At 35.7% G+C, this 26,058-nt stretch overlaps 1 protein-coding gene across 10 annotated transcripts in view; it reads right to left on the bottom strand.

Annotated features, from left to right (window-relative positions):
* Positions 1–26,058, bottom strand: part of LMO3 (LIM domain only 3) — a 227,741-nt gene that overhangs the window by 132,973 nt on the left and 68,710 nt on the right. The window contains exon 7 of one of the 10 annotated variants that reach the window (XR_008390981.1): positions 23,775–23,860. The exons of the other annotated variants lie outside the window; for them this stretch is intronic. The gene's annotated coding sequence lies outside the window, so the exon portion shown is untranslated. Of the gene's footprint in view, positions 1–23,774; positions 23,861–26,058 lie in introns of those variants that run through there. 10 annotated transcript variants of the gene reach the window in all.

Below are 26,058 nucleotides of genomic sequence, written 5' to 3' on the forward strand. Positions count from 1 at the left end.
TGACCTTGGAATTAAAAATGCGTACATTTCTGCCTATTTTCTTTTTCTAATGTTTGTGTTCCTTGAAATATTAAAATCGGTTATTACTAGTCACTAGATTGAGTAATTAATTATAAATTAAGTACAATACATACTTCAATGTGGATGAAAATTTCCACTTAATTGTTCACCTAGAAGACCTGAGCATGGAAATAATTTTATGTTCTGTATATCGTAAAATGATATGGAATGCACATGCATAGTTTATATATTATGTCCACAGAGAGAAAATATTGCTAAACATATTACTAAGGATACTTATGAACTGAGACATCAAATTATTTTTTGTACTTTTTTAACCCAGCACAAATTTATTTAATATCTACTTGTATATACACTATACTGGGTATTAAGTGGGATATGAAGAAGTTCGAGGAAATGGACCCTAATCCCAAAAGTCTTGAAATGAAAACTAACAAACATGCTCAGTGAAACTAGAGAAAACATTTATTTTAAAACAGCAATAATTTCACAGTTATACCATCACTTGATGGTAAAACTGATACAGTGAGATCAAAATGGAGTGAGAATGAATGGAACACAGAACAGAGTGCTATTTAAATGGTGAGATTTCTTGGAAGAGGTGAGATCCACACAGAGCATGTAAAATAGATCAGTGGGAAAGCAGAGTGTGCATTGGTGATCTTGTCTCTATGGTGCTAACTCACTCATTATTCATGTTAGTGATGTGTCTGTGAGAATGATGAAATACACATGTTAATCAGACTAAGAGCATCACAAGGATATTTTCCAATAGTCACTTTTGCAGTTATTGAATCTTTACTATGTGCCAGAAACTGTTAGATGCTTACAAACTTCATTATTTAATGTGTAGATAAGTCTACAAAGAAAGTACCATTATTCCTGGGATACAGATTAGGAGGTTAGAGAAGTTGTTGCCCCCAGTCGGACTGCTGTAGAGCTGTACTTTGCTGGGGTCAGTATTATTTGAAATTTGTGCCTGTCCTGCTCTGAAGCTCCCCGTCTTTTCCTTGGGCTGTCCTACCTGCAGCATCCTGGGTCATCACAATAGACTCCAGTCTCTAACTCAAAATACCATCAACATGCAAGTAGATTTTAATTACTCTGTCATTTTTACTAGTTTATTAGTCAGTATGCCAAGCATTGAGTACTTACTGTGTGCCAAATGCTGTGAACAAAACTGGTGATCATAAATATTCTAAATATCTAAGTACCCTTATTTTAGTAAGGGCAGAACTGAACAAATGCATTAAATACATGTTATACAAATAGAGCATTTCCAGGGATGGGAAGGATAAGCATTATGAAGAGGGTTTCATAGAATAAATAATATTTGATCTTAACCTTGATGGATGACTTCCTAGTCTGCCAGTTGCATGAAGCTCATCAGATGGTGGGTGCTAAGTAAGCATAGCGGTTTCAGAGAACTTCTCATGATGCCACCAGGGCAGAGTTAATGGTTCTTCTTAAGGAGTTGTGATCAGAAAAGTAAGAAAATGCACAGGAATAAATAATGAGGGGTAATTTTGTAAGCTGAGGTAAATAAAGCATTGGGGGGTCATTAAAAATATAAAGTGAGGAATTTTTTTTAAGATTTTTTAATTTATCTTTAGAAGGGAAGGGAAGGAGAGAAGGAGAGAAACATCAATGTATGGTTGCCTTTCATGAGTCCCCTGCTGGGAACTGGCCTGCAACTCAGGCATGTGCCCTGACTGGGAATTGAACCTCGATTGTGTGGTTCACAGGCCCGTGCTCAATCCACTGAGCTACACCAGCCAGGGCTTAAAGTGAGGAATTTCTTGATCATGTTTTTTTGTTTAGTGGAAAGAATAAAGAGAAGTTGAGATGGAAAGCAAACTAAGACAGCAAAAATAAAGAAAGCTTATTTATAAAGTAGTGCAGAGAGAAGATATTTTAGCAGATACAATGAACAGAAAATGCTGGCTGATGAAATTCAAGATAATTTCAAGTTTTCTACTTTTGGGAATTGGTTGACTTATTACAGGGAGACAGTAAATTGAGGAGAAAAAGTTATTTAAGGTCAGGGGTTTGTTTTCAGATATTTTAAATATAAATTACCAGTGGAGAATTGAGGTGTGAAAGAAGTTGTTGGATCCTGGAAAAATGAGATATAAAAGTAAACAGTGGTTATAAGGTAGAAAAATTATTTTCTTGTTACTGTAGTGTTTCATTTGCACAATATAGGTAAATATGTTAACCAAAAGAGTCTGTTAATGAGCTCCATAACTAGGAAGATGTATCTATCATTCAAGACAGACCTGACAGGGGTGGTCCCATGTGTAATGTCTGCTCAGATGGGAGTGATAGTTTTGATGAACAGAAGTTGGAAATAGAAAAGAGGGGGATTGTCATTAGAACAAGCTCTCTACAATGAGAGGAGTGTTATCTGGAGCTCAGATGATAGAATTAGATTTGTGGGTTAATTTAACCAGCCAGTCATTGGACAGACATTTATTGAAACCATGTTCCACCATGTCCCAGGCATGGAGCTCAGTTTTGGGGAATACAACAGGGAACCATAGAGACACAAGCTTTGCCTTCATGGAACAGTGTAGTAGAGGATAAAGACCAAAACAACAAAAGAACATATAACAAATGGTAATCAATGTTATAAAGACAAGCAACCAAGTACTAAAATGTAAATAACTGGAGGGGATATGAATTAAAACATTTGGTGAGATTGAGTGATCAGGAAAAATCTCTATCTTGAGAAGATGGCATTAGGCTGAGATATAAAAAGACAAAAAGGACAAGTACCGTAATATATGTTAAGAGGAGAGAAAGCCATGCTCAGAAGAATCACTTGTCCAGGGTTTAGCTAAGCTACTCCATGGTATTGCTGCCAGGGCATCCGTTTTTTGGCCAAGCAGACTTCAGTGACTTTAGACTGACCCTAGCCCCTCATGCAGGCACACCCCCTGCATAATGCCCTGCAGACTTATAAGCAATGGCAAGTTCCTTATGTGACTTCCCAACTGCCCTTGTGATGAAGCATCTTCCCTATTTCCCAGGACCTTCCTCTTGTGTGCTTTTTAGCTAGGACTCCCATGGGGCTTACCAAAGCCTCATTCTATTGTTCAAATTGACCAATCTGGCTTTAGCCTGGGAACTTATTGCTCTCTCTGAATGCACTCTGCCTTGACCTCCCCATGACCTGCCTTGGGATTTGCCATGTACTTTCTCCAAGACCTACAGCAATAATCTTCTCTATTTCCCACTGTCTTTTGTTTTATTGTTGAATCACAACTCACCACCTAGTACCCTGTAATCCACTTAATGAATATTAATTTAACAAAATCATAGCATATTTCTTAGGATTGGCAAAGTTTCTGTGGCAGGAAAGAGCCAGGGGAGTTTGAGAAAGTGCATGTGGCAATTCATGGTGAGGGGAAGATTAAGTAGGGACCTGATCACATAGTGTCTTGTAACCCATCCGAAGACAATGTACTTTTATTCAATGGAAAGTCAAATAAAAGGCAACTTAGTCAAGTCTGAGTTTTGATACCATTTTTGTTGTCATGTGAAGAACTCAGTAGAAACAAATCAGAGTAAAAACAGCAAAATGAGGTAGAAATTCATTGTCATTAGAGTATTCTAGGTGAGAGATGATAGTGTACTGAATAAGTATGGCTGGCTTCCAGACAGGGGAGAATGAATCAATTCAGCACATGCAGGGCCTGCTGATGAATTGATAGGGAGTGAGGGAGAGAGGAACTGAAGCCAATTTCTGAGTTTGGTGCCGTTGCCTGAGGTGACAGAGATAAAGTAGACCAGAAGACATATTGGAGTGCAAATCAAAGGCTGGGTTTATAGATGAAATGTTTGGAAATACAATTTTGGGAGTGACTTTGGGGAAGGTATTTAAAGACATGTGACAGGATAAGTAAGAGGTGGAATAGTGTTTCACGTAAGGAGAGAGAAAAGGAAATAGTTTGATATTGTGCACAGGTAAGTTTGTAGGAGAGTGGGAACTTGAACTCATTGTTGAAAAAGATACATATATAATTTTTGTTGTTGTTGACTACAAAATATGTCCCCCCTCCTGGAGAACAGTAGGCTATGGGGTTGAATCCTTGCAAAAGTTAGTACAATGAACAAGTCAGAGAGTGAGAAGGAGAGAGGGAGTGAGTGAGTGAGAGAGATGGGAGTGAAAACATGAAAGTGTCGACAATCCAGTGCATTGGACTTAGGGATTTATCACAGCACTAGTCCATCTGATTAAATCCCCCCAGAATTACCCAAAGTGAATGATCAATCAAATTGATTGGTTTTGGGGTTTATGAGAAAAATAAAAGGAGTATTTGTGGGCAAGAGAGGGAGGATGCTGTGAAAAGAATTATGGCAGTCAGGATTTCTGAGCTACGGAAGAAGGAAAATGAAATCAGAAAGGAACAAATGACTGAGAAAAAGGAGGGTTTTGAGAGAATAGGGATTCTTAAAAACGCATTGTCATAGTAAAAACATTAAACTTACTTATTAAATGGAAGGGAAATACATTAAGTCGAGGAGATAAAATTAGCAGGGTTAGGGAGTGATTGAGCACAGCAAATGAAACATTGAAATTAGTTTAAAATTATTCTGAGGTTTCCATTCTGGGGTTGCAGGGAGAGTCTTTCAATGCATCCATTGCCCCGCCTCCAGGGGCAGGACATGATACGAGTCTGGGGTTGCACATGTAAGTCTGAGATGTGTTTTGGAACATCTGCATGGTGCTTTCTATAAGGCATTTGTAGCCTGGAAGAGGTGCTGGGGATTAAGATTTAGGTTGGATAATAAGTGTTCAAGTTGTAGAAAGAGAAGTAAAATTGTCTTGGAGAACAGAACCCAAGCATTTTGCTGCTTCTGATCTCCTTAATAATACTTTCCACTTGACTTGTATGTCTGTATTGTCTCTCACTTACCAAGTAAGTATGATTGTCTGTGTTGGTAAGATTCTCCAGACACAAGCTGTTTTTGTTACTTGCCTAGAGAAAGGTACAACTGCCAGAATGTAAACCCTGGGATTTCCCCTCGTTGTGTTTTTACTTAGGCTTGGACTGACACCACTGTCCCCTAAGGGCTAACATCTGTCAATTAGACAAGACTCATTTTAACTGTTGGACAATTTGAATGATCTCATAAATGCCAGGGCAAAGATTGGCCTCAAAGATGTGCAGCTGATTTTCGCAAACTGTAATTAACTGGTGTGCCTTAAGCTCCCATTAACATGACAAAGAATCATCAACTTTCATAAGGTAGTTTACTTTACCCATTTTATTAGGTATGTAGAGCTTTGCTATTCTTCTGTCTCCAGGAATTATATATCCAGACCCATGGCCCTCTGTGTGTTTTGGGGAGGTGGGGTGAAATTCTGCCAGGAGTCTAGACAAAGTATGTGTTGCTGGAGCCTCTGTACTGCATGATTTTAGGTTTCTGATCCCTGGAATAGTATGAGTCACACCCATAAAGCATTTAGTACTCAGTAAATATTGTTTTTGTCCCTTTATCCTTCTCCCACAACCAGTTTTAAAACTTGTATTGCTATTGTACATATATGAAATTTGTTAACTAATATCTTAGCCCTTTTCTTATTTAGTGTGTTTCAGAAATGTGTTCTAGCGTACTTAGCATAGATTGCTAATTCACATCTATTTCACAGAGAAGAATGGCCCATGCATGTGTATACACACATCCTCAAACACAAGTGTGTGGGGCTTACACATAGTGTGTGTGTCTTAATTATAGCTATCAGCTCTTAGATGGTGAAGTGCTGTATAAATCCAAATTAATATTTCTATTGGATATATATTCACTTTCAATTTGCTTTGTATTTGTTGAGTTTTTCTTGAACTCTTGAGAAATTAAAGAGACTTACACCTAAATTTCTACTCCACTCTTATTCATTTATGCAATATGATTTAGAATTGTAAGCATTTACTTTATAAAGTTACCTGAAATTTTTGCAATAGTCTAGAGTTATAGACTTTAGCTTGACCTTTATGGATGCCCTCATTCTAACTGCAACCCGGTTACTGATTTTATCTCCAAGTCCTCCCCGGCCTGTGACTCTATGCCTTGTTCAATGATGCATCTGGAACTTTGTATTATTTGTGCTTCTGATTTTGCAGTTTTCTATTATAGGAAAATTTCTCCTCCTATTCTGTCTTTCTAGATTTCTAATTCTCATAATCCTTCCCAACTTTACTAACTTTCCACTTATGATTAACTCATACTATGGAGGTAGTTTTAAATTTTCTAAGTAGAGAATTAACTGTAGTTTTAAATACTGTAAACTCTTCCTTACATAGCTCCTTGTACACAGTAGGTGCTCAATAAACATTCTGGACTGATTTTCTTTCAATTGGTAAAAAAAGTAAAAGCATTTTAAAAATGAGTAATAATGTTTAAAAACAGTAGTAGTAGAATAAAAATAAGATCAATGTGGAAAGAAAGTATTGACTGAAAGTATTAATAAAACAAATTTGTAAGAGCTATTTAGTTACTAATATTCTATATTACTAGTGTCTTTATTATGTTTCTTAAAAGTCCAAAAAAGGATTAGAAGGTGACTAACCAATTTCATTTTGTTAATACTAATGGATCTATGTAAATTTACTTTTTTTAAATGCTGCTTACTGGAGAACTATTCGGTATTCTTATTAGACTAATATTAGGATAGTGGTATTAGGAAAGCTCTAGAGGGGTGCACATTTTGAGAAAAATTTGTAATTACATAATGTCATGAAACTGAGCTTTGTCTAATCATACATGTTTTTAAAAAACCCTTAAGAATATTATTTTTTCAGTTTTTGAATGCCTTTTATTTTTATTGATTTTTATTTTATTGTTGTTCAATTACCATTGTCCCCATTTCCTCCCCCGTTTCTCTCCTCTGCCCTCCCTCCCTGCTCTGCTCCCACAGTCAATACCCACCCTGTTGTCCATGTCCATGGGTCATTCAGACATGTTCCCTGACTAGACCTTTTCCCTTTTTTCCCCTGTTATCTCTCTCCCCACTGCCCTCTGGTCACTGTCAATTTGTTCCTTATTTCCATGTCTCTGGTTCTATTTTGCTCATTTGTTTGTTTTGTTGATCAGGTTCCTCTTGTAGATGAGATCATATGGTATTTGTCTTTCCCTGCCTGGATTATTTCACTTAACATAATGCTCTCCAGTTCCATCCATGCTGTTGCAAAGAGTAGGAGCTCTTTCTTTCTTTCTGGTGTGTAATATTCCATTGTGTAAATGTACAACAGTTTTTTTGATATACTCATTTACTGATGGGCACTTAGGCTGTCACTAGCACTTTGCTATTATGAATAACACTGCTATGAACATTAATCGTAATAGACTAGAAAGAAAAAATAAGGCTCCTAGGGCAGATATATTGCTCCTTTTCTTTAAAAGAACTTTCTTTTCTCTTTCCTTCCTCCCTTTCTCTATACTTCCCTCCTTCCCTTCCTTTATTACTTCTTTCCTTATATGTCTATTGCATATTTACTATGTGTATAGTCTTTAAAGTACAGGGTTTAATATGATCCACAAAATGCATTCCTTCTTGATTTTTTTTATCTTACTCAGGGAGACACATGATACAATATGCAGGTAAACAAATAAAAACACAAAATAATTTTAGATACTAAGGAGAGAAATAAAGGAAGCAGATATGAGGATGTGGTAGAGATGTACACACTCTTAACATCCAATGAATTCTCAAGGAATTAACCTAAGGGGTGTGGAAGAAGACCTGTAATAGAAAGCCTGATGGCAAAATAGTTGATTCTGACTGTTCTTTGCCAAAACAGACAGAAGGCAATTAAAATAAAGCAGAAACAAATGATGAGGACACTGTTATTGTATTTTATTTGATTTTTAAAATTTATTTATTTTAGACAGAGAAGAAGGGAGGGAGAAAGAGAGGGAGAGAAACATCAATGTGTGGTTGCCTCTTGCCCTTACTGGGGACCTGGTCTGGCCTGCAACCCAGCCATGCACCCTGACTGGGAATCAAACTGGCAACCCAGAGGTTCACAGGCCAGCACTCAGTCCACTGAGCCACACCAGCCAGGGCAAGATATTTGATTTATGTGAAGGAAAATTGGCTTTATATATATTATCATATTGATTATATAAAATATAATAAATCTCAGAAAATAATGGAGATGGGAAACTGGGTGAAAAGCAGAATCATTGTGTGTTTTTGTGACTATATGTATTTCTTTACCACTTTCAGTGACTATTTATGATACCATGCACTGGGCCAGATTCTGAGGATAGAAAATATGAAAAAGACTTATTTTTCTCATCAAGAAGTTCATAGTTTGAAGTTACTATTTAGCCAAATTCATCCTAAGCACATAGAGACTTTTCTAAAATACTTAGCAATTTTAATGGGTAAAATAATTGAATTTTTGCATAAATGTAAAAAAATACTTTCTAGAAATATGTCATTATTTTTCTAACATTATTTACAATATTCATGGTTAGATTTTGAGGGATAGTATGCTATAGAAAAAGAGAATTCTATAGCCAACATGCCTCTCATTAACTTATTTACACAGAGTTTTAATTTAGTAGTAACAAGATTCTCTTTTTTCTACATATGAGCTACGTGATTTTGGGCAAATAACTCTTTCCTCATCTGTAAAACAGGCATGCTAATTCTTACCCTAAAGTATAGCAGTAAAATTCATTCAGATATTTCATAAAAATTAAATTATGTGTATGTAATCTTTACCATGTCATTTTAAGCACAGTCATAATATATTTTAAAGAATTTATTTATTTATTTTCAGACAGGCAGAAAGGGAAGGAGAAAGAGAAGGAGAGAAACATCAGTGTGTGGTTGCCTTTCATGCACCCCAGAAGTGGTGTGGAAAGGACAGCAATAATTATCTCTTGGAAGTATTCTTGCATTATCAAATTATTTTAGGCAAAACCAAAACATAAGGAAATTAGCAGATGAGTTTGACTATCCCCTCACCTATTTTGTGCACTGAGTGTAGCCCCTTATTTTGTGATGGCAGCCTGGAATTATGTAAGCCAGAGAAACAAAACCTCTCCGCAATATGAGGTGATACTAGGTGAAAAATGGAGCTGAGCGAGAATTGGAACTGAAGCATTGGTATAATGAATAGACGGGGCCAAAGTAGTTCTAAAGAGATATGATAGAAGTAACATTTCTTTAAATAATATTATTTTCCTAATCAACAAAGGCATAAAAACAAAACAAAACAAAGCATATTGCCAGATCACCAGTAACCTGAGAATTGAGAGAAATTTGTTCCCCGTTAGGTCATAGACCATGTGGCTTTCTGAAAGATTACCCCCTCCAGAGCAAGTAATTTATACTTTGGCAATATCAAATTGAAGACTAGATAGGTAGCATCTTAATAGGTCAAAATTAAGTTTCAAAAATGTCTTTAGGTCATTTACTCTCCTTCATTTCATTCTACTAAAATATTCCTACTAAATCACTAAATACAAAATTAATCTTTCATAATTCAGTTAGTATTTCAACAAGAATTATATGTGTCACTGACATTTTGGTGGCTGCTTCTTGAGTTTACTGATAGAATGCACAGCAAGAACTCTACTATAATTTCATTTTCAATGAAAAATTATAATAGACACATTTGTAATGTCTAAATTATTATCAATAGTTTATTAGCCATTAGAATACCAGAATTTATGTCTGTTTTTAAAACAAGATTTTATTTATTTATTTTTAGAGAAAGGGGAAGGGAGGGGGAAGAGAAGGAGAGAAACACTGATCAGTTGCTACTCATACACACTCTGGCTGGGAACCAAATGTGCAACACACAGGATGCGCCCTGACTGGAAATCAAACCAGTGAACTTCTGCTTTGTGGGATGGCACCAAACCAACTGGGTCACACCGGTCAGGGCCAGAATTTATCTCTTATTTATAAATTTCTTAACCCCTAGATTCACTTTTGATGTGCTTTTTAAATTATAATTTCTCAAATAATCTTGTCCAAATCCATAAAAAGGATAGAGGAACTCAGATCCAATACACAGCTAATAAATGCATGGCTCTTGCCATGTTAATAAAATGCAACATAAGAAAAACATGAAGAAGACAAATTATGAGTTTTGTTTTCACAAAACTTAAGCTTCCAGAGGACAAGAATGCTATCTAATGTATATAGACTGTTCTGCACTGTTGGCAGTTAGATATTAAAATTCAATATTTACAAGTGGAACATAATTTACTGAACCATTCCAATGCACAAGCAAATGGAATGTATTGAATATCTTGGGATTACTGAAATGCACTTTGATTTTATGCAGCATCTTGTTAACTTTATCTGTTTTTCATAGCTCTTTCCATTAGAGGAAGGGTGAGGGGAAAATTAGATCAAGATCTGGGTTTTTATGTTAGGCATCAGCACTATGAGAAAAAATCCAAGTAGCCTTAATAAACTAAATATTACCTCCCACTGTTCTCTGGCTACCAGGCACACACAGTTCTTTCCACCGGACTCCTCAGAGCTCCTTCAGTAAAGGAAAACTGTGAGTTTGACATTGCTCTCACTCGCTGCCAGGAAATTCTAAATTGAGTCCCAGTTGTTTTTCAGATTAATCCACTGAAGAGAACATACTCTAAACACAGTATTTTACAACTTTTGAAAATTCATTTAGGCTAACTTTAGGTTTAAGCATATGTATATATCCCTAATTATAAAACACTCATATCAAGCACGCACTTGAAACATGCAGTTAAACACAGAATAGGCACATTTAATATGGGAGCAAATTTTCTGTGAGTAATAAAAGCCAAATGTTTATTTAAAAATATCCAAATCATGCCATATTTTAAAAACAGGTCCGCTTACAAGAATTCACCTATTTCCTTTCCTAAAATCATTAAAAAAAAACCCCTAAGAGTAGCTTAGCTATTTGTGTTACATCTGGGAAGAAAATAGCACTTTGTATGAAATCATACTCAATGTTTTGTTGGAGTCTTCTTCATTCATGTCAACCAGGTAAATGCACAATAAGGTACACTTTAAAATCAAAAGATGCTAGTGATTACCACATTGGCTTTCTGATCTTTTGGAACACGCTCTGGGAATGGCTCCCCAGGAAGGGTACGTCAAAGCTTTCACTGGTGAAGAATGCAGTTGTTCTAGTTTCCTAGATGTGCGCTGCATGAAGCACATTACACCTGGACAAATCGTATTGATAGAAATCGAGTGGAATTGCACTTCCAGGCTTTTTAAGAGCTCATTTGGTGCTTCACATGAGACTTTATTAAAAATAGCATGGCTCTCAAAAAAACCTTTTAAGGCACTGGATGCTTTTTAAAAGTCTAATAAATATAGATGGCTGATTAAGGAATGTATTTTATATACTGTATGTTAATGTTTTTTTCTCTTCATTTTACACCTTTCTCTTCCTTTGCCTTTTTTGAGATTTTCACTAATAAACTGACTTATACAATGCCCTATCATTGTCTGTACCAGATTCCTTCATCCTAGGGGGAACTTTGTCATCCTTTTGCTCTACTCTAATAATAAATTAATAACAGTTATATTTTTATTAGGAACTTACCGAAAACCAAGCCAAATTTATTTTCTCAACAACCTTTCAGGTAGATATTATCCCCAGTGAACAGATTAAAAACTGAGGCTCAGAAAGCTTAATAATTTGTTTAATGTCACACAAAATCTATTAGGGGGCAAGATCAATATTTGAAAGTTTTCTAGTTCTTACAGTTACCGGTGTGGTGATAAGTGTAATGTTAGTCTCTGTGTAAAATAGTTTTCTTGTATTGTATCCTTTGATCCTGACTTGTCTGTATGAGTCCTGTATTCTGACTCCAAAGCCGATGCTTTTTCCCTGTATGTAAAAGCCAAGATGACCAATTGATACTTTATTGCACAACCGTCACATGATCTGACAATGAGAGTAAAGTATAGTAACTCTTATTGTAGACATAGTGCTTTCTCTAGGGCCCTAGAAACACAGAAGACTCCTCCTCTATATATCTTGATTCCAGAAGATCCCATGTCATTTCTTCCCAAGCCAATTCCATGTTTAGATCATTATAAAGAAAAACATCATTAGAAAAGCAGTAGCTGCAGAAAACATTTTTTTGTTTTCAACTGTGGATTCTTGAGTAGAAAATGAATAGTGAAGAAAGTGCTAGGTGGAATGACTTGAGCAAGGAGGTGCCAGGGTTCTTGGAAACCTATGTTCACTTGGAAACCTACAGAGGGAGCCCAGCCAGGCTTCCCAGGCAGAGCCCACGCCAGGTTTTCCAGAAGTGCACTTGTCTGGTGGGATGCTTAGAGCACAGAAGAATCTGTTTCCCAGGATTACTATTTATTAAATGGGGGCAGGTGGTGTTTGATCACTAGCTTATAATTTGTAGGTGGATAATAACTTTAACCTTTCTTAGGTAGCACTAAAATTTATAACTTTGGGGGGACTTCCGCCAAGATGGAGAAGTAGGTGGAGGGTCCACCTCGCCTCTGTGCACAACCAAATCTAAGAACAACTATTTTTAACAGCAGTCACAACCAACCCACACGGAAAATCGACAATACGGAGTCCAAAGGACAATTAGATACTCGGCTGGACCGGTACGAGGAGTGAGGCCAGCAGCGGAGCAGGTTAGCAAGAAAAAATTCCCGGGGCGGTGCGCGGTGCGCGGTGCGCGCAGGCAACCGAGGGCGCTGATCGCCAGCGAGCTGGCTGCCGGAGCGCACAGGGAATAGGCGCGGTGGGTTGGTCGGTTGGTCGCGCGCATTTACAGGCGGAGAAACCAGTGAGAAGGGAAACCCGCGCGGTGCAGCAGGCTCGCAAAATTAGGATCGGATAAGCAAGCCCAAGGCGTTTGAGTGACTGGATGCGCTGGGCTAGTGGAGAGGAACACCATCGCTCCCTCTCTGACCCCGCCCCCACACACAGCGTCACAAACCAGCAACCTGGGTCGCCCCGTCCTGGTAAACAACTAAGGCTTCACTCCGCTCACTTCACAGCACGAATAAACCAAAAATGGCTCTAGAACAACTCAGAGCCCCAGAACCGATAGACCTAAGTGATGAAGAAATAGCCAGTCTTTCAGATGCACAGTTCAAAACACTGGTTATAAGGATCCTTACAGAACTGGTGGATTTTAGTCACAAATTAGAGAAACATATGGAAGCTAAATTAATTGAAATGAATGCTGATACAAAAGATACCAATAGTAATGGAAAGAAAATTGGGACTCAAATCAAGGGAGAGGACCAGACGGAAGAAAAAAATGATCAAACAGAAAGGAATGAAGAAATAAGAATTCAGAAAAATGAGGAGAAGCTTAGGAACCTCCAGGACATCTTTAAACGTTCCAACATCCGAATTATAGGGGTACCAGAAGGGGGAAAGGCACAACCACCAGTTGAAAAATTATTTGAACAAATAATAAAGGAGAATTTCCCCAAGATGGCAAAGGAAATAGACTTCCGAGAAATCCAGGAAGCTCAGAGAGTCCCAAAGAAGTTGGACCCAAGAAGGAACACACCAAGGCACATCATAATTACATTAGCCAAGATTAAAATGAAGGAGAGAATCCTAGAAGCAGCAAGAGCTAAGGGGACAGTCACCTACAAAGGAGTTCCCATCAGACTGTCAGCTGATTTCTCAAAAGAGACCTTACAGGCAAGAAGGGGCTGGACAGAGGTATTCCAAGTCATGAAAACCAAAGATCTGCAACCAAGATTGCTCTACCCAGCAAAACTTTCATTTAGAATGGAAGGACAGATAAAGTGCTTCTCAGATAAGACCAAATTCAAGGAGTTCATCATCGCCAAGCCCTTACTATATGAAATGTTAAAGGGACTTACCTAAGAAAAAGAAGATAAAAAAGATGAACAGTGAAAGGACAGCAAACTCACAGTTATTAAGAACCACACCTAAAACAAAAGCAAACTAAGAGGATAGCTAGATCAGGAGCAGAACCATAGAAATGAAGATCACATGGAGGGTTAGCAACAGGGGAGTGGGAGGAGGGGAAGGGGGGAGAAGGTACAGAAAATAAGTAGTATAGACAGTAGATAGAAAATAGATAGGGGGGAGGGTAAGAATAGTAGGGGAAATACAGAATCTAAAGAATTTGAGACACATGTTCATGAACTAAAGGGGGAAATGGTGGGGGAGGGGTATGCAGGGTGGAGGGGAAGGGAGGGGGGAATAGAGCAAATGTAATGGCATAATCAATAAAAAAAAAGAATTTAAAAATAAGTAAAAAAAAATTTATAACTTTGGTGAAATTCTTGTAGCAGAGGAATAGGCCTTAGGTGGGAGGACTATGTTTGTTTGTTTGTTTATATTTATATAGTTTATTCCATTACAGTTGTCTCCATTTCTTTTTCCCCTTTTACTCCCCACCACCCAGCCCACCCCTCTTGACCACAGTCTATCCCCTTTCCATTGTCCATGTCCATGAGTCATTCATACATGTTCTTTGACTAGCTCCTCCTTCCACTATTCCCTCTCCCTCCTCCCCTCCTACAGCTGTCAGTCTGTTCCATGTTTCCTTGTCTCTGGTTCTATTTTTCTTGTTAGTTTATTTTGTTCATTATATGTTAGTTTATTTTGTTCCAGTTATAAGTGAAGTCATATGGTATTTGTCTTTCACCAACTGGCTAATTTTGCTTAGCCTAATAGTCTCCAGTTCCATCCAGGTTATTGCAAAAGGTAGGAATTCTTTCTTTCTTTCTGCTGCAGAGTATTCCTGTATAAATGTACCACAGGTTTTTAGTTCACTCATCTACTCATGGGCACTTGGGCTGTTTCCAACACAGCTATTGTAAATAACACTGCTGTGAACATTGGGGTGCATAGGTTCTTTTGAATTGTTGTTTCAGGGTTCTTAGGGAATATTCACAGAAGTGGAATCATTGGGTCATTTATTTGCTCTCTGTTCATTCCTAACTGAAGATAATCAGGAAATATTTTCAACCTTTTTTTCATGGTCTTTTCCTGGCTTTAATCTAAGTCTTTCCTGGTTCTATTGGTGGTGGAGAGAGACCTTATTATTGCCATTACTATGTTATATGCAGAAGGTGATTTATTTTTCCAGCTCTTAGTCATTTGGTCAGATTTCCTAGAAGAAATAATCTCACATTATTTCATTTTTCTCTCATTGCATTCTGCTCAATGATCTCCAATTTTTAATGTTCTTATAAATGTGAATTTCTAAATCATAGACTACAAGGTCTGGCATGAATAATGCCCCTTTTATTATAAAATCTTTTATCATAACATCATAAGCATGTAATTCTGTAGCATAACAATAACACGCTCAAGCACAGCATATGGCAATTTAGGTAAATGTTCAAATTAAAAGTATGAATTGTTTTTTAAATGTATTTTATTAATTATGCCATTACACTTGTTCTACTCCCCCCTTCATTCCCCTCCACCCTGCACATCCCCTTCTCCACCATTCCCCCCCCTTTAGTTTATGACCACCTGTCTCAAGTTCTTTAGATTCTATATTTCCCATACTATTCTTGCCCTCCCCCCTATCTATTTTCTATCTACCATCTATGCTACTTATTTTCTGTACCTTCTCTCCCCTTCTCCTTCTCCCACTCCCCTGTTGCTAACTCTCCACGTAATCTTCATTTCTATGGTTCTGCTCCTGATCTACCTGTCCTCTTAGTTTGCTTTTGTTTTAGGTGTGGTTCATAACTGTGAGTTTGCTGTCTTTTCACTGTTCATCTTTTTTACCTTTTTTTTCTTAGATAAGTCCCTTTAACATTTCATATAATAAGGACTGGGTGATGATGAACTCCTTGAATTTGATCTTATCTGAGAAGCACTTTTAGGAAACCAATAGTAATGGAAAGGAAACCGGGACTCAAATCAAAGGAGTGGACCAGAAAGAGGAAAAAAACGACCAAACAGAAAAGGATGAAGAAACAAGAATTTAAAAAAATGAGGAGAGGCTTAGGAACCTTCAGGACATCTTTAAATGTTCCAACATCCGAATTATAGGGGGACCAGAAGGGGAAGAGGAACAGCCACGAGTGGAAAACTTATTTGGACAAATAATTAAGGAGAACTTCCCCAATCTGGCAAAGGAAATAGACTTCCAGGAAATCTAGGAAGCTCAGAGAGTCCCAAAGAAGTTGGACCCAAGAGGGAACACACCATAGTACATCATCATTATATTAGCCAAGATTAAAATGAAGGAGAGAATCCTAGAAGCAGCAAGAGATAAGGGGACAGTCACCTACAAAGGAGTTCCCATCAGACTGTCAGCAGATATTTCAAAAGAGACTTTACAGGCAAGAAGGGGCTGGAAAGAAGTATTCCAAGTCATGAAATCCAAAGACCTACATCCAAGATAGCTCTATCCAGCAAAGCTTTCATTTAGAATAAAGTATGAATTGTTACACCCATATTATTACCCTACCAACCACAGTCAAGCAGGTGTTCAGCACCTGGCCTATTTCACTCAGCATAATGCTTTCCAGTTCCATCCATGTTGTTGCAAAAGGTAGTAGCTCCTTCTTTCTCTCTGCAGCATAGAATTCCATTGTGTATATGTACCACAATTTTTTGATCCATTCATTTACTGATGGGCACCTAGGTTGCTTCCAACTCTTGGCTATTGTAAATTGTGCTGCTATGAACATTGGGGTACATAGGTTCTTTGATATTGGTGTTTTGGGATTCTTAGGATATAATCCTAGCAGTGGAATTGCTGGGTCAAAAGGCAGGTCGATTTTTATTTTTCTGAGAAAATTCCATATCTTTTAAAATACATATTCTACATAGCTCACCATTTTGTAACCTATTAAATGTAATACAACTTAAAAGTTTATTTTATACCTTCAGGTAAAGAATGTAAGAAAATAAAAACTTAAAGCTTAAATGACAGTTTCTTAAAAAGAATGTTTCTATTCTCAGATCTGTTAATAAATAAAATATTTATTTTTGCATGAAAATAATTATTTTAATTTAAATTGATAGATATTAGCCATAGCTACAAATATATAATTTATCAAGTGATATATTATAAGTCATCCAAAAGTAGTTTAAAGGACCTTTTGGAGAAGGTTATTATTTTTCTTTTTTAAAAATAAAATTTTCTTTTCTGTGGTGACCTGCTTGCGGAGTTCATAGCTCTCCTCTCTTTGGCTGTATCCATGGCATAGAAGGACGACTTCTGCATCTCATGGCACAGACCCCATTAAATGTTTACTGCTTCACTTAGGGACCAATTGTTCAGGCAGGGTGGAAATATGATCTTAGGAAGACTGGGTTTGTCATCAGTTTCATAGCAGCATTTTTAATATCATTTTGGTTAATTCTTTATTCTTACTAGGTCACTGACCTAAAGAATAAGGTCCTTCTGCTTTGTAAATATCTCTATCTATGAAGACATTTACATATATAACATTTTATTTTAAGAAAATACAAAAACACAGTCTAAACATTAACTAATAATTTTTCTATTCAGTAAGTTGTAATTGTTAATTATTTTTATTAGTTTTTTTCTATTTAATACCATCCTCTTAAAAGAGGGACCATTAAGAAAAAAGTGAACCAACTGTGTCTTGTCAGAAAATTTTTTTCTAGTAAGACTACAATTAACATGCATCAATTGGAGAGATACGTTTAAATTTATGAAAAACTTGAATTATGGGATATTTTCCTAGACAAGCAAATCTTCAAGAAGCCATGGTGCTCTCTAAGAGGACAATGAATAGAAATCTGTGTATAATTTTATTGGGTACAGTAGGAACAATGTAACAGAGAATATTATATTTATGCTAATTTCTGCATGAAGACACTAATAAAACTATTTTTAAGACATGACATGTCTCAGTTTTTCTATTTATGTTAATTCTCTAGTTGTTTCTTTAATATATCATCTGTTTAGACTACTAAGCCTAATACACACTTCAAATTTGTTGGGAAAAATTAAGAAAGTGTTATATTCTTTTCTGTAAATTAGTAAATAAGAAATGATTTTTAAATTTTATTTTAAGGTTATCTGAATCTTAATTTAGTTTTTAGAAAATCAGAATTTCATGTCTGCATAGATTTATAGAGTTAGCCAAAAAGTCAGTTATAAATATGTTGTAAAGTAGAAATACCTTTGGGAATATGATATAAAGCAATGATTTTCAACCTTTTTCATTTTATAACACACAAAAACTATTACCAAAATTCTGCAGCACACCAAAACAATCTATTTTTTTGCTGATCTGACAAAATAATTGTTATAATTTTGATTCATTCACACTGGACATCTGTGCTTGTGTTGGTTGTTGTCCTGAGGGAAAAGAGCTCAGTGCCCCTGACCAAATAGTGAGGTATTTTGTAAAGATTGTTGCAGCTCACCAGTTGAAAATCGCTGATCTAAAGTATATAGAGAGTTGGGAAATGTCATAAGACCAGTCACTACTTTTGCTTGAATATCCATGTGTCACTTATATCATCTCACTGAATCCAATAAATTATCTAGCAAAATGGACATTTGGAGTCTCATTTTTACCAGTGGGTAATCTGAGACTCAGATCAATTAAAATGTGTATAAACTAAAATATTTATAAAAAGTCGACTATTAAGTGGCAGAAAGAGAATTTGAACAGATTTTAGTTAGGAAAAATGTAAGATTAAAATTTATTTACTAGGCTAAACAGACTTAATGGTACTTAAAAAAGGTAAAACTAAAAAAAAAATTACAGACTACATAAATGACAGTGCCCATAAATCTCTAACATGTCCATTTAAAATCTTTCAACCAAAACCTTCCTAATCATAGTTGACAAAAAAGATACTTAGAGATCTGATGACATGCAGGGGTGGCCAAATGTTTGGTGTCTCTGGACCACACTGGAAGAAGAGGAGTTGTCTTGGGCCACACATTAAATATACTGTGACATGTAATCACACACAAAAAATCTCATGTTTTAAGTAAATTTATGATATTATGTTGGGCCGCATTCATAGCCACCCTGGGCTGCATGCACCCCGCAGGCTGAGGTTGGAAATCCCTGCTGCAATGACCAGTAACTACTGGCCAATCAGTTAGTTTTCCACCTGTAGCTGAATACTTCACCATTACATCTGGGATCACAGTTTTAGGTTCTGACCATCTCCTTACTGGAGAAGAGTCATGGTAATGGTAATATGGCAATGTTGTAGACTGTTCTCACTACTGTGCTTTATATATCCTTTTTATTATTTGACTAAAATTAATAATTTAAAACCAAGGAATAATAAATTAAATTTAACATTGAATTTTGAGTAGACAGAAAAAATTGGAATTTTTTAACATTGAATTTTGAGTAGACAGAAAAAATTGGAATTAGTCCCTTGGAATTCATTTGCATGGGCATAAAGTTGAAAGTCTCCTTGATGTTATTATTCTTCTAAATCATGTACTTATTAAGAGCTCATTTTCTGGCAAATGACCCAACTTAGCAATCATGGCTGGTTAAAGAATGTTTTTGTATCTACATTATAGTCTTTGATGAGATAAAATTATACTTTGGTGAGACACACAGTATGTTGATGATCATGTACTTTTCACACCATTATATTTCTGAGTATCAAAGAAATCTTGCTTCATTTCTTAGGATTTGAAATTAAATATACGAATGAGAAATAAAGGTAGAGAAAGCTGCAAAAATTAATTTCACAAAAATATACATAATAAAAAAATAAATTTTCAGAGTGACCAACTGAAAGTCATCAACCTAGTCTCACGGTGGTTTAGCTTCTGGAACAATGTGATTTCATTAGTAGATATGAAATTATAACAATTTACTCTTAGAATTTTATATCTATATTCATGTAACACTGTAGGCAACATGAAGTCACAAGAGCAATTGTTTTTCCTAAAATGATAATTATTTCCAGCTAAGTAACTACAAATCTCTCTATTCCCACTGCTGGTTTTAATTCTTTTTATCCCTTTTGCCGGCAGTGATGAAATTTATCTTACTGTCATTCCCAAAACAGTACTCCTTCTCAGTCTAGTGATTTATCTCTTCCTTCCCAGGATTATATTTATTTATGTACCTCCAAGTTAGTGCACTAGATGTTAAGTTTCCTGAGGGTAATAACTACATCTTATCAATTTTTATATCCTCCAGATTATCTAGTAAATAAGAGGGATATGTTACATTTTGGAGAATCCTTTAGAAATTCTGCAACTGAATTTATTTATTTATTTACTTATTTTTTATTTAATTATTGTTCAAGTACAGTTTTCTGTCTTAAATTCACAAAATTATTTGATAGTTTTATTAAATTGATTATTTTTTGATAACTTTTTAAGTTATAATATTCATGACACATTTTGATAACAGGCTAGCATATAGAGTATTAATACTTTTCCTAAAACATTGCATTTTTCTCAATGAAAACATCATTGCTGCCCTTTCCACTACAAATTGTTGAATGTAGGTGTAGTCAATAGCTATTGGTTGGTAATACAATACTGCATTCTATACAAGGACCTTTTTTCAACTTATACAATAATCAGTGTAGAATTTTGAGTTGCGGGTACATGGGGGAAATAATGTAATTAGTTGGAACCATTGTTTCAGGGTTTTTTTACCCCTCAAGTAGCTTTTATATGAATCTTATGTTTTAGAAGTTTTTACAGAAGCAGAAATAGAAAAAAAACATTATAATAATAGTGTTTTATAAAAATGACTTGTAAAGACCTGGATTCACGGGTTCTATCTTCTGTTTTTTCCTTGTGTATCTTAAGCCCTGTGTTATGAGAGATGAACAGTACCAAAAACAGGATAGTTTTGTTTCTCTCTTACATAGACCACTATGAAAAGGTAAAATCCCAGGCAAAATGGATTTTCTAGCAAAGACAGGAGTGGCATAACAAATGAGGCAAGATCAAGAGGTGGGAATGCAAAGAAAAGAAGGGTAGATGGAGAAGTAGGAGTGAGTTAAAAGGAGAAATCCTGGTGGTTGCGGAAAATGGATTGACGCTGGCTCAAAAGCAATCCACTAGTAGGTAATATTAATAACATCCTGTAGCCTCCATGTACAGACATCCTGTAGAAATAAGACTGAATTCTTTCTGGTCATATAGCAAACTTGTATGTGCTTCTAGTTTCTCTGGTCATAACAAAAGGCTGTTAGAAGAAAGAAAACTAAAGTTGAATGAATTGATTTCAAGTCTGTAGACATATAGTCATTGATTACTGTCAAACACATCCTGGTTTTTACAGAAGACAGGTTTAATGGACGGTACACATGTGGCCTTGACCCTTATTTTGAACAAAAATTTAGAATTAATTATATGAAAATATTGACAAAAAGAAAAATGAAATGGTAATCATAATTAAATATAACATGTTAAATAAAAAGTCATGTTACACTAACCTATGATTTTAAGAGAGTATTACTAGACTGAGAGGAAAATATAGGACTTTAAACACAGTGATGTTTTCTTGGCTTTGAAATAATTTTCAAGGAACAAAACTCCTGTGAACCTTCTACTTTGCCATTTCATGGCCTTTGGCGTTGGACCTTTCTTCATGAGAATTAAGATGGCCATGGCAGCAGAAAGTTCTGAAACTTCTCTTCAAGGGACTTTTTTTCATCAGAAATTTTATTTGCATAAGGGCAAATATAAAACTTGCCTTTAGGTATTTGGAGCTAGACATGTTCCAATGTTCATGCTTTAGCTCCAAAGCAGCACTAGGAATGTAAGGATATAGAATTTTAAACCTTTGTAGAAGTAGGTGATGTCTGCCAGTAAGTAGGCAGTATAGGGAAAAGTAATTGCATAGGCAGCCATACTAGTAGAAAAATTCTGGTTTTGCTGTAAGAAACCAAAAAAAAAATCCATTAGTTCAAACATGATAGAAGCTTGCTTCTTGCTTGTATAGAGTTGAGAAGTTATTCTTTATGAGTTTTCAGCTTTCTTCTATTTATTTATTTATTTACTAATTAATTAATCTGTATTTTAATTGAATTTATTGGGGTGGTATTGGTTTGTAAAACCATACATGTTTCAATTGTACAACTCGATAAAACATCATCTACATGCTGCATCATGTGCCCATTGCCTCAAGCAAAGTCTTTTTCTGTCTCTATTTTCCCTCTGCTTTGCCCACCTCCACCTGCCTCCTACCTTCTCTTCCCTCTGGCTATCAGCACACTGTTGATTGTGTGTATAATTATGTATGTATGTTTCTTGACTGATCCCTTCACTTTTTTTCATCTAGTCCCCTAGCCTCTCCCTTCTGACAGTGCTCAGTATGTTCCATGTATCCATGCCTCAGTTTTTATTTTGCTCGTCAGTTTATTTTGTTCATTAGATTCCACATATATAAGTGAGATTGCTTGGTATTTGTCTTTCTCTAACTGACTTATTTCACTTAGCACAATAATCTCCAGGTCCATCTATGCTGTTGCAGAAGGAAAGATTTCCTTCCTTTTAATGGCCACATGGTATTCAACTTTCTTCTTAAATTTCAGAGAAGCAGATTCCTCCTATTTTATGGCTCATCTTGCTTTAGCAAATGACTTTTAAGTTTACTGTACTAGCTTTCATCAAGCTAGCTGAGAGGAAGAAGAGTAGGGAATGTTATCTGCTTCTTAAGTCCCTTAGCAGGGAAGTCATGTGTACCACATCCAAACTCTATCAGTAAGAGCTAGTCACTTGCCCTCTTTCCTCTCCACCAGATGGAAAAGATTTGAGAAATGTAAGCCCTGACTTAGGTGAACTTCCCAGCAGTAACCAAATTGTGAACAAGAAGTGAATATGTGAATAAGATAATCAAATATTTTGATGGTGGAATGATTGCATTTCAACAGCTTTGATTATGAATACATTATCACTCCAGAGGGATATCTCTAATAAGAAATCACCAGGTATATCAGCATTTTTACTAATGACTTGTTTGAGGATATATGATGGCATGTTAATCAAATTTTTATGTATCTTGAAGTTCAGAGGAAGAGCCACACATAAGTTGAAAGTTGCAGGATTCCAAAACAGATCTTATAAGACAGAAATAAGGGATCAAACTGGGATGAAATTGCTAGAAATGAATAGCAACTCCTATAGTTATGTCAATATATTCAGCAGCACAATTTAATTTGGCAAATGTTGATTTAGTTCTTATTATATTCAGGGCATTGTGCTAGGCATGTATGGAATATAAAAAATAAGGGTTAGCAGCAAAACATTTTAAAAAAGAAAAAGGAGTCTTAGGTAATTAAAAAATTAATATGAATTATTAGTGTAGAGTATCACTTTATTTTTTCTTTCTCCACATGTGAAAGTGTTTATATGTATATGAGTGCACATATATGTATGTTTATATGCACATATTTGGCTAGTTAGAAGATTTATAAAATACAGAACATTCCAGAACATTAAAGACTTGGTTTTCAGATTTTTTTTGTCTTAGATTCTTGGCATAACAATTTAAAGAGGAAAATCAACAAGCTTGATTGTTTCTGAAAGAGTACGACTGAGATGATAAGTGAATTTGAAATAAATCTTATGTATTCATTCTTCATTCATTTATTTATGACTGAATTTCCATTTTTCTCCCTTCAAGGAAATAAAATATGTGTAGCACAGCTATGGTGTAAGGTAGAACATGAGTAATGCTTTGCAGGGGTATCTAACCTTTTGGCATTTCTGGGCCACACTGGAAGAAGAGGAAGAGTTGTTGCCTTGGGCCTCACATTAAATACACAAACACCAATAAAAACAAAACAATCTCATCACATGTTTAATAAATTAAGGATTTTGTGTTAGGCCACATACATAGCCATCCTGGGCTGCATGAGTCCCGAGGGCAGTGGGCTGGACACCCCTGCAAGGAAAGATGATGATAAAATTAGTGGAGTAAGAAAGAGATCATTTTTTCCAGCAAAAATATAAGGAAAATATTTGTAAAGACAATTTGAGTTGTGCTTTAAAGAGAGATAGATTAGGACATGGTCAAAGGGAAGTGAGATGAGGCTGTTTTCCAAAAACTGTGAAATGGAGATGTCAGGAGAATTGTCAACTATTTGGTGGCAGCCTGAGTTGCATGAGGGAAATCGGAGAAACAGCCATTGATTACAATGTTTTGAGATAAAGTTGTAGGTGATCATCAACTTTGGGTTCTAACTTTTGAATTTTTTTCTGAATGTAAGCAATCAGCAAATAAATATATTTCTACTATCCAGATAATAAAGGTCACAAAGTTTTTATCTGTGTTTCATATGAGGAGGAGTAAATAAAAAAAACAAGAACAACAGCAGGAACAAAACAAAAACCTGGAAATATTTAATCTACAGAAGACAAAAATTATGGTGCAAAAGACCATAATTTATGGTAAAGAGGAATTAACCTTAACCTGACTCTCTATTCATCTTTTTAAAAATTCCTATACCACCCCATCCCCCAAATTAGGACCAAGAGTTAGAAATTGTAGTAAGGCTGCTTTGGCAGGTAGGGTGTGTGTGTAGGCATCTTATTACCAACAAAAATACCTTAAATGTATAATAAACCAAACTTGAAAGTGTTTAAACCTGTCGGTGACCATTTGCCAGTGCAATGAAGGAAGGTAAAACATTTAGAAAGTGAGACATGGGATTTCTAAGTTTTCTGTTCCAAATCATAGAAGTAGTATGATTTCATATAACATTGGAAGTTTCTTCATATTTCTCCTTTTTATGAAAAAAATATCATCTGGGAATTTTGACTCACTTAAAATTTAGGATTTATTCTATTTATAATGACCGTTTGAATGTTAGCTATTAATTGAGAAAAGATTCTGTAAAGAGTTAATAGAAACATGAAACATTTATGGAGAACTCCATCCATCCCAATTTTATGATTAGTTTTAAAAAGTCAAACACTACAAACTCTTCCAACCTGAGCTTTACAGGATATTTACAGGGGAGAAAACTAGCAAGTTGTCACTTTTAGTTAGTCTTTTTAGAGTTGAATAGTTAGGAGTTATTTTATTGTACCATTAACACTTTAATTCTAGCTAGTGCAGACACTCTTGCTCCGAATCAACATAGACTTCAAACAATTTCTAACTATGTGTCTTACGACAGGTCCTGGCTTATCATACAAATTCTGAAGTCTTCATTGTGTTATTTGATCATGTCCATAATTGACACACAGCTTGCCTATCAGATACTATCTTTCCAGACTTCCTCACATAAACCCTTCAGTCACATCAAGGATGGGCATTATTCATGCTAAGTTCATTTTTGCCTCTCAGAATTTTCTTGGAATGTCCGTTCTCTTATTCCTAACAAAACAAATCTACCTATTCTCTAAGTTCTCCTGAAGTCTTCCTAACTAGTCTAGCTTATTTTGGCTTCATCCTTCATTGGCCTTGACATAGTAATTCTGTCTATACTCCATATTTTGATACTCAATAATATCCAAACTTGTGCACATCAAATCTTTATTTGGTCTATATTCATTTTATTTTTCTTCCCAGTGAGAATGTGATCTCTCCAAGGTCAGAAGACACACCATACATCAATTTTGTATCCCTGGAATATGTGACATGGTACTGGGAATGAAGTGAATATCCTTATGAAATAAGAATGAAGTAGAGTTGGACTGATTTGAATGCAATAAGATGTTTCATATTTTCTTTGATTTTGAAAATAAAGATTACATCACAAAATGATCTTTATTTTATATAGTCTTACAAATTGTTAAAACAAAAAACCCCTCTTAACCATTTTGTTACAACTTTCTTGTCTTCATCATTATTATTTTTGCCTTTATCTGACATCACTCACTGCACTGCTACTTTGGTTGTGGATTTCCTCATCAAAGACTAGGATACAGTGAAGGGGGAAGGGCGGGGTTTTATCCTGACCAGGAACACAACGTATAATGAAAAACAATCTGTAAAGTAAGTAATTTTTTAAAAACTGTGAAAGGCATTAGTTACATGCTCACTTATGTTATTCATGACTTTGAAAACTATGAAAAGAATAGTTTTGTGTGTGGAAGGGGGTCTGAAATTTAGAGCTACACCTTTTTAATCTGGTT

The sequence above is a fragment of the Artibeus jamaicensis genome, unplaced genomic scaffold (assembly GCF_021234435.1).
Source record: "Artibeus jamaicensis isolate MK-2021 breed Jamaican fruit bat unplaced genomic scaffold, CSHL_Jam_final contig_233, whole genome shotgun sequence".
Classification (NCBI taxonomy): Eukaryota; Metazoa; Chordata; class Mammalia; order Chiroptera; family Phyllostomidae; genus Artibeus; species Artibeus jamaicensis.